The 8,068-nt window shown below is 40.4% G+C and overlaps 1 protein-coding gene and 1 long non-coding RNA gene across 5 annotated transcripts in view; one reads left to right on the forward strand and one right to left on the reverse strand.

The window, feature by feature from the left end:
* LOC100745321 (transcriptional regulator ERG homolog) overlaps positions 1–8,068 on the forward strand; it is a 70,240-nt gene that overhangs the window by 47,695 nt on the left and 14,477 nt on the right. The gene's annotated exons all lie outside the window — the stretch shown is intronic.
* LOC112212425 lies at positions 4,702–7,922 on the reverse strand. 3 transcript variants are annotated; one of them, XR_002946251.2, is made up of 5 exons: positions 7,713–7,922; positions 7,518–7,640; positions 5,512–6,968; positions 5,259–5,395; positions 4,702–4,963 (listed from the first exon to the last, which is right to left on the reverse strand). It is a non-coding gene; the product is annotated as an uncharacterized LOC112212425 (long non-coding RNA). The 3 variants fall into 3 exon arrangements; XR_002946253.2 differs by having other exon boundaries at positions 6,794–6,968; positions 7,713–7,881; XR_002946249.2 differs by having other exon boundaries at positions 5,259–6,968.

The following is an 8,068-nucleotide window of genomic DNA, read 5'->3' on the forward strand; positions in this document are numbered from 1 at the left end:
GAGAGAGAGAGAGAGAGAGAGAGAGAGAGAGAGAGAGAGAGAGAGAGAGAGAGAGAGAGAGAGAGAGAGAGAGAGAGAGAGAGAGAGAGAGAGAGAGAGAGAGAGAGAGAGAGAGAGAGAGAGAGAGAGAGAGAGAGAGAGAGAGAGAGAGAGAGAGAGAGAGAGAGAGAGAGAGAGAGAGAGAGAGAGAGAGAGAGAGAGAGAGAGAGAGAGAGAGAGAGAGAGAGAGAGAGAGAGAGAGAGAGAGAGAGAGAGAGAGAGAGAGAGAGAGAGAGAGAGAGAGAGAGAGAGAGAGAGAGAGAGAGAGAGAGAGAGAGAGAGAGAGAGAGAGAGAGAGAGAGAGAGAGAGAGAGAGAGAGAGAGAGAGAGAGAGAGAGAGAGAGAGAGAGAGAGAGAGAGAGAGAGAGAGAGAGAGAGAGAGAGAGAGAGAGAGAGAGAGAGAGAGAGAGAGAGAGAGAGAGAGAGAGAGAGAGAGAGAGAGAGAGAGAGAGAGAGAGAGAGAGAACAAGCCCCGGGGGCTGTGTAGAGACGCTTGGCCGCGCGGCAACACCGAACAGCCAGGCCCCACCCTGTGCACTGCGCTGGCACAATCATCTCGCGGAGATCAGAGAGCCCTGCCCGCGGGCAGCTTGTTATAAACGGCTTCTGGACGCCCGGCCAGGTTACAACGCCATGGATCAGCTGGCAAAGAGCGAATTAACGCTTTGACTCTCCGCTATTCAGAGGTTTGGCGAAGAAGAGAGGGACGAATTGGAGGATGGTATTTTATCTTGAGTTCTCGGAGTGGGAAGTTGCTTTTGGAAGATTTTATGGCTGAAAGAAAAGGATATAGAGTTGTGCGTGGATTTGCATATTGGAAACTATGCAGGAATTGTGATCTGGAAAAGGTAATTTGGTAGGTAAATTGGATTTGGTTTAAATGAAAGGCGAAGTGGAGTTCAGCAATAGTAGGATGTTCTTTGTTCCACGTTTTTGTCTGGTTTGAGAAAGTGAATATCGGTTTCGAATCACTTTATGGGAAAATAAAGGTGTACGGAGGTAGGTTTGCTCGATAGGAAATAGCAAAGCGAAGGACAGTTCCTTCTTAAGGAACTTCTTAAAGAAACAGGACTACCTGTTTCTTTATGGTTTGAAGAAGCGAATGTGAATTCTGAAAGATTTAATAGGAAAGATTTGAACGTATAAAAGCAGAGTGCTCGTTAGTAACAAAATTGGAAGATAAATCATCGTAGAGATAATAACTGTAAGAGTGGATGTTTGTACGAACCAGAAAGATCGCACATTAAGCAGGTACATTGACCGGTTCCATGGTATACGTAGTGACACAATCATTTCGCGGAGTTCAGAGGTTTAGCTTGGGGTGGTTTGATGTAAACGGCTTGTGGTTTCGACGCCTCGTTAGATTGCAATCACCATGGATCAGTTGTCAAAGAGGGAATTGATGGTCTCGTTCGCACGTGCGGATCGTACACACAGCGATAGCATTTTCAAATCAAAACTGAAGAACGAAGAACACGGTGCTATGGATACAGATAATCTTTCGGAAACTTTGGTCACTTTTAATTTAAATTACCTTCTCGATTCTTTAAGCGTACGACTCTATGATTACAAATTAATACTTTTCTCTTATTACGGTTGTGTTCAGTTTGATTGATATCTTACAGAATTGGATAGAAAAAGTATAGATAGAAATTTTCTCCAAATAAACTTCAAATGTAGCTTGATATCTCAAAATGAAACGAGTGATATTATTATAAAAAAAAAAAAAAAGGAAAGTAGAAAAATGTATGACAAATTGATATAAAAATCAATTACAAATACTTGTCACTAATTTTATCAAACACATTAGTAATAAATCAATCAAAATACGTTTTATAAGGAAAGATTTAACGCTACAGTTATCAGAGTACTATAGCCGATATAGGTAAATGGTAATTTTTAGTATTGTATAATAATTTTACAAATTTGCTACGGCATACTTTCAAGGATTTAAGCGGTAAAAGACTTGTCTGTCGGTTTGACTTATTCGGTAAAAATGTTATACTTCATTATTTTACGATCGATTTTATAGTCATTGCTTGTTTTAGTGTTTAAGAGTCGAATAGTATTCTTTCTTCATATTTTTCTAGATGTCTTTGTTATGTTTTTTCTTGCAGTTCTTGAAGTTCAATTTCATTCATTTATATTATTTACATTCGTACAATTACGAGCTCGTATCTATATTTATTTATGGTCCCTTTTAGATTGTGAAATTCTACTTATCGTACGATAATTACGTCCGATATTACAAAAAGAGCGTCAGAATTTCAAATTATTTCGCTCGCACAAAACTTTCAATTTACAGTTCTTATTATATTTCAATTCTTCTAATATTCAGACTTCGCGTATGATTCATTTTTATCATTTATTTAACACAAGGCTCGCTTTCTTTTCAGATATAGGAATTTTACTGACTGTTTTTGATACAAAAGGCAAAATATCATCAAACAAACTGGCTCCTGAATTCATGTAAATTTTCCCCTTCTAAATAAATTTACACGGTCGCCCTTGTCGTTTGTTTATCATAATATTGGAAACTCGAAATGTAACGCGAAAGGTGATTACCATAGTCTGATAGAACGACGAAGGAAACTATTAGCGGTGATCGTTTCCTCAGCTTTCAATTGGAAACACAAGCGAAATTAAAATTCTAGAAGTCCTATAACATTCATTGTTTATTGTGAAAGTCAGCAAACTCCGAGTTAGCGAATATTTCTCTGGAACCGGTGACCCAGCACCTTCTGTTACTACACTACAAAATCCTAGCTTACTCAGCCTCTACACCTCGCCTTTTATCATTTCACGCATCAACGTCTCCAGCAAGCTCGCAAATCGTCAACATCGTTCTGATCGTGGCCAACTTCCTTTGACTCGGTTTACACATCACGGGGCAACGCGAAAGGGAACGAAACCATCGTGAGCAGGAACCTCGTGAAATTACGCGACGACGCGTGTTGGCCCCGGGCCACTTTGTGGCTCTCGCGTCAAATTGAAATTACAAGCTACCCTTTCGTCTGCACACCTCTCACAGGCCAAATTAATTTGCTCTTCTTCTAACAATATCCCTTTCTGTCGAAAATAATTTAGAATGCGTTTCCAAAGATACGACGATATCTTCTTCGATACTCTTCCCATTTCTTCGAGGTGGTGGATGGCGATGAATAGATTGCAGATTTTTATGCAAATTTATATCTTTGTAGATTTTTAGAGAGATGAAAAAATTACAGAAATAGAATTTAAATAGAGGTTCGACATCGAAAACGTTATTAAAAAGTTAATAAACGTTAAAAAAAAAAGCTCTACTTTGAATATTTGATATGCGTTCTGTGCATTTTTGCATACTTGAATTTCGCACACATGCATCAAAAACCCGCGGTCTGATGATAAACTATTCAACGATAGGTTCACTAGGCCATAAACGAATATTCCAGATACTTATATACGTTCCCCGTGGTAATTCGAGCAGAGTCATTAACGTTGATCGCGTGTTCGCCGAAACTTATGGTGGATTACGCTTGTATACTTCTTATCGATGGAAGGAAGCTCCACGGCGCATTTTGTTCACGCGATTTCTTCAGAAGAAACTGGCGACTCTGTTGCGTAACCATAGGCGAATATACCAGGCGTTGTGTTGCTTTGCAATATTATCAGCTCCGACATTTATCTTTTACTTGCTTACTCTTGGACACCGCACAAAAATTCCCTAAAAAAAGAAAATCCACTTTAGATTCAGAATCTTATTACTATCGATCATTATCGTCTTATTTCTTAATTTCTACTACGATTCAACGACAAGAATAATTGACATTTAAATCGTCTCTATAGCACAAATTTTCCAGAAGAAAATTCTCCGCGTTATCTTCAAAATCAAAAATCTTCGATCCGATACCTTCGTCCAGTTCTCCACACCTGTACGGCAGTCTGAAAGTGCTCAAAAAATTGGCGATCGAGAAGTCACACGAAAGGTCAGACATGTTCCACGAAAGGAACAGGCATGCACGAGGGTAAAAGGTTCGTCCAGGCATAGATATCGACCTCCGTTCTCAACCGGTCTGCCCAGTGGCCAGGAAAAGCGACTCTAAGACAACTAGTAGAACAATAAAAGTACTCCTCCCTGTTTCCATGTCCGCCACGAGCGTGCCTCGCGTGACTTGCTGACCCAAGTCGACCAACCCTCGACCTCTCTCCCACGTGTACATATATATTCCTACATCTGTGCACACATACGTATACATATGTATTTACACATGTGTATATGTGTGCATGTGTATCCGAAGGCAACCCTAACTTCCCTATGATAATTACGTACTCCGGCACGGCGACGCGTGCCTTGGCAGTTCGCTCACGCGCCTGATCACGTATGCCGTGACTATCATACCACCTCGACACCCATAGGTAACGACCTGGCCACCCTCCACGCCGGATCTTCGGGGTAATGGGCGTTTGAAAAAGTGCAATCGAACGTCAGGTTACCGTGATTCAACGGTGAATTGAAATCAGGCCTCTGGTTGAAAGTGTAGAGGGAGGTGAAAGGTAAGCAAACAACGTTTGGATGTTTATGGTTGTAACGTTTGTCCATGCGTTGACTCGCCTGGAACAGTTAGTCCTTTGTGGAAGGTAGTTGAGTGGGGAGGTTGGTAGATTGGTTTGTTGCGTAGAACGTTTCGATACTAGAACTACCAGTTTGTAATTTTTCATCGAAATTTCATAGATTCGTGTTTCATGGTTTTTTCATTGTAGCATTGTAGTTCGTTCATTCAGTTGTAGCATTATCATGGAAGACGAACATGGTGAAACTTGGGAAACCAGATATGAGAAGGTGCTTGAAGAGTAATGATCGCCTGCTTTTTGCGGATGTAAACTCCTCTTGGATGGATGAAAGGTCGCAGAGTGTTGCAGGGTAGACTCTAGAAATCCAAAGTACCTGCAATGATAATAAACATGTGTAATCTGAGAAAGTGAACTTGGAGAATCGTAGAGGATAGAACATGTTGAAACTTTAGGATCAAGTATTGAGAGACAGGCTTGAGGAATAATTACTTTTGTGAATATAAGCTGTTCCTGAGCGGATAAAAGCTTCTAAAACATGGCAGTTCAAGCCTTCAGATACCGAGGTATATGAAAGGATGAACATTGCAAGGAGTATGTACGTTAATAGTGAATTGGAAAAATCACGGAAGGTATAATACAATCGTCAAGACAAGAAGATTCTTCTATACCTAATGACAGATGTATCTTCTGCAAAGAAATAACGCAACGTCTCGCAAGTATTTTAGCCAGCATGCTCAAGAATCCACTGATACATAAATACCGATGTAAAGTGAATACTTCGTGAAGATCGCGCAATCTGCAAAATCTGAAATTTGGAACGAACGAATTTCAGTCTCGATTCGAAGGCCCTGAACAAATGACGCGATATTCATATGCGTTTAGAGGCATAAACGAGACTCGATCGCAGCCGAATTTTTACACCTTCAGGAACAACAGCTTTTATCGTTTCACTGGCGCTGTTAACTACGTATTTTCTTTACCGCATTACGTCGTTCGTGCTCAGGGTAATATGTTTTTTGTTCATCAGATAAACTGTTGGTTGTATCAAATCCCATTTGTAACGACGTGTTACGCGGAGCGAAATTAATCGTTTCCTAATTATCGCATAGCGTGAACGCGACAACCAACCGAATGAACACACTCGAAGAAAAAGGATTCTTGTCTCACCGGATGATCTTAACGCGCCGAAAGATTTTCTTTTGCATGAAATCCCGTAATGCTTATCGAGCAAAGTTCAATTAATGCCGACACGAACGCGTTCACACGGCCTCAACCGTACCGATCCTTAGGTTCAAACGTCTCTGTTTGCGCGAACCCGATCCCGGGCATCGCTTAATAATCATTCTCCCTGTTAAGCGCATACACTTATTATCGTGACTATCGTTAAAACATATTCGATAACGGTTACTTTGAAAGGATTTACCTATTCCTGTAAAAAAGTTAAATAGGTTTACAACTTATAAACTGTTATATTACAAACGAGATTTATAAGTTTGTATGCTACGTGTTTTAAATAGCGTTAATAAATGTCACAACTGATAATAGTTCGTCGACGAAAGTTGTACAAAATGACGCGACGAGTTGTACAAATGCGAGATAATAAAAAGGCGAAATCAAAAGTCAAAATTAAACGATTCCCTATTAAAGTAGCTTCTAAGGATTTGGTTCAATCGCAATCGCGTACAATGTCATTGTATGAATACCTTGAATAAATTACGAATCTTTTAATCTGCTCGTCGTTTGCTAAAACAACAGAACTCTAAACTTTACATAAACGATTTGTCGTCTAATACCAAACAAACATTTCCCTTCTTAAATACTCTCTAGATCAAAGATACAACGTATCCTCTTCTTAAATACCCTACTCAACGCCATACAAAATATCGATGTTCGCAAATAAAAAAGACTATCATATTGAGCATGTTCATCAGACGGCTGGATTCGTGCGGATTTAAGTAGCATGCAGCTCGTGTACCCGTTGATAGACGTTGAACGACGCACGGTTAAAGTGGAAACGCAATCGGCGCGCACCCCAACAAGAAATCGGAGATGAATACGGGCCGATACGGAGGGAGAGAGTGGAAATGCGGCCAGCCAAGCGTAAACGTGTCACGCATAGGCACGTGGCCGTGTATGTACTGGCGAGAAGGCATAATACGAGCGACTTGGACGTATCCCGCGACCCCTCCAATATGTTACCAACGTTTCTTTCGCCATTCCCATTCCATCCAAACGTTGTATCGGCTGGAAGAATAATATTGTGGCTGAGACACGACCGGTACCGATCCAGCCATTCTTATATCCTTGTATCCTTGCAGCAACCCTTCTTCAAGCACATTGGCCATCGATGTATCGAATCCAAATGTGACACGAGGTTTCTAGAACGACATTACGTATATATGTAGTGACTGGTATATTCGAAGTTTCCCAAGTTCATGTTTAAAGTGATAAAACGACGAGAGAATTATTGAGCAGAGAAGCGAGAATGATAGCCTTAGTGAATGATGGATTAACAGCGTATTTACTGAGATAACAAAGGAGAGTTCTAAGAGATCTTCAGTATTTTGTTTAGCTGTATACGAAATCTCGTGATTGTAAAATTAATAGTCTATTAATCTTGGAATATTGTAGTAAGTAGTATACTCTAATTATCGTTGAGAAATGGTAAGTCTTTGTTACTTGTATGTTCTAATAATTTTCTCGCGCTGGAAGCTCCCATAACTATTCAAGAATAAATTCCAATCTATACAAAGTGGATATTTAAACTTTAGTTTTACTTATTCTCATGTTTATGGCATAGAACTTCCCAGTACAGTACTAAGAGGATTCTGTATACACAGATGTAGTATTGCAGGGTTAATTGATGAGAATAGGAATGTCAACTGACATGGAACTACTATAGCTGTCTAAAATTCATAAATATTCACCGTGGAAAGACATTCCGCAAATTCCTCGTCCGTTACACAATGGACAATGAAAATGATCGGACATTGAACAGTTCCAAATATCCTTTCATTATCTTCTTCCCCTTTTCCATACTCCCACGACAACTGTATTCAATACCAAACATTTAATACCATCGAATTTTTCCCAAACAATAAATTTAATACTGGGAAGTCTACCTGAGCAATCTGCTAATTATTCTGATCAAGATAATCGTTTCTACGTCGAAGTCATCCTTTGAAACATGGAGATTGCCGTTGCGGTGTCGTAATTGTTGCCCGATAAAGCGAATCGATTCCTCAATACAGGCTGGAAAAAGGACACAATGCTACAGGCAGTCGCTCGAGGAGATCGTCGCATCGAAAATCGAACGACAAGGCCATAATTCTATCAACGGTATTGTTTATCCGGCGAAAGGACGATCCTGCATTCAGCGGCGCCCATTTTTATTGTCGTAAATCTGGCAGCGTGAATGTGGCGGTCACGCGCCGTTTCCCGGTGACTTGTTGCCCACGATCCATGTCTGCCGGGTTTT

Source organism: Bombus impatiens, unplaced genomic scaffold (assembly GCF_000188095.3).
Source record: "Bombus impatiens unplaced genomic scaffold, BIMP_2.2 scf_0019, whole genome shotgun sequence".
Classification (NCBI taxonomy): domain Eukaryota; kingdom Metazoa; phylum Arthropoda; class Insecta; order Hymenoptera; family Apidae; genus Bombus; species Bombus impatiens.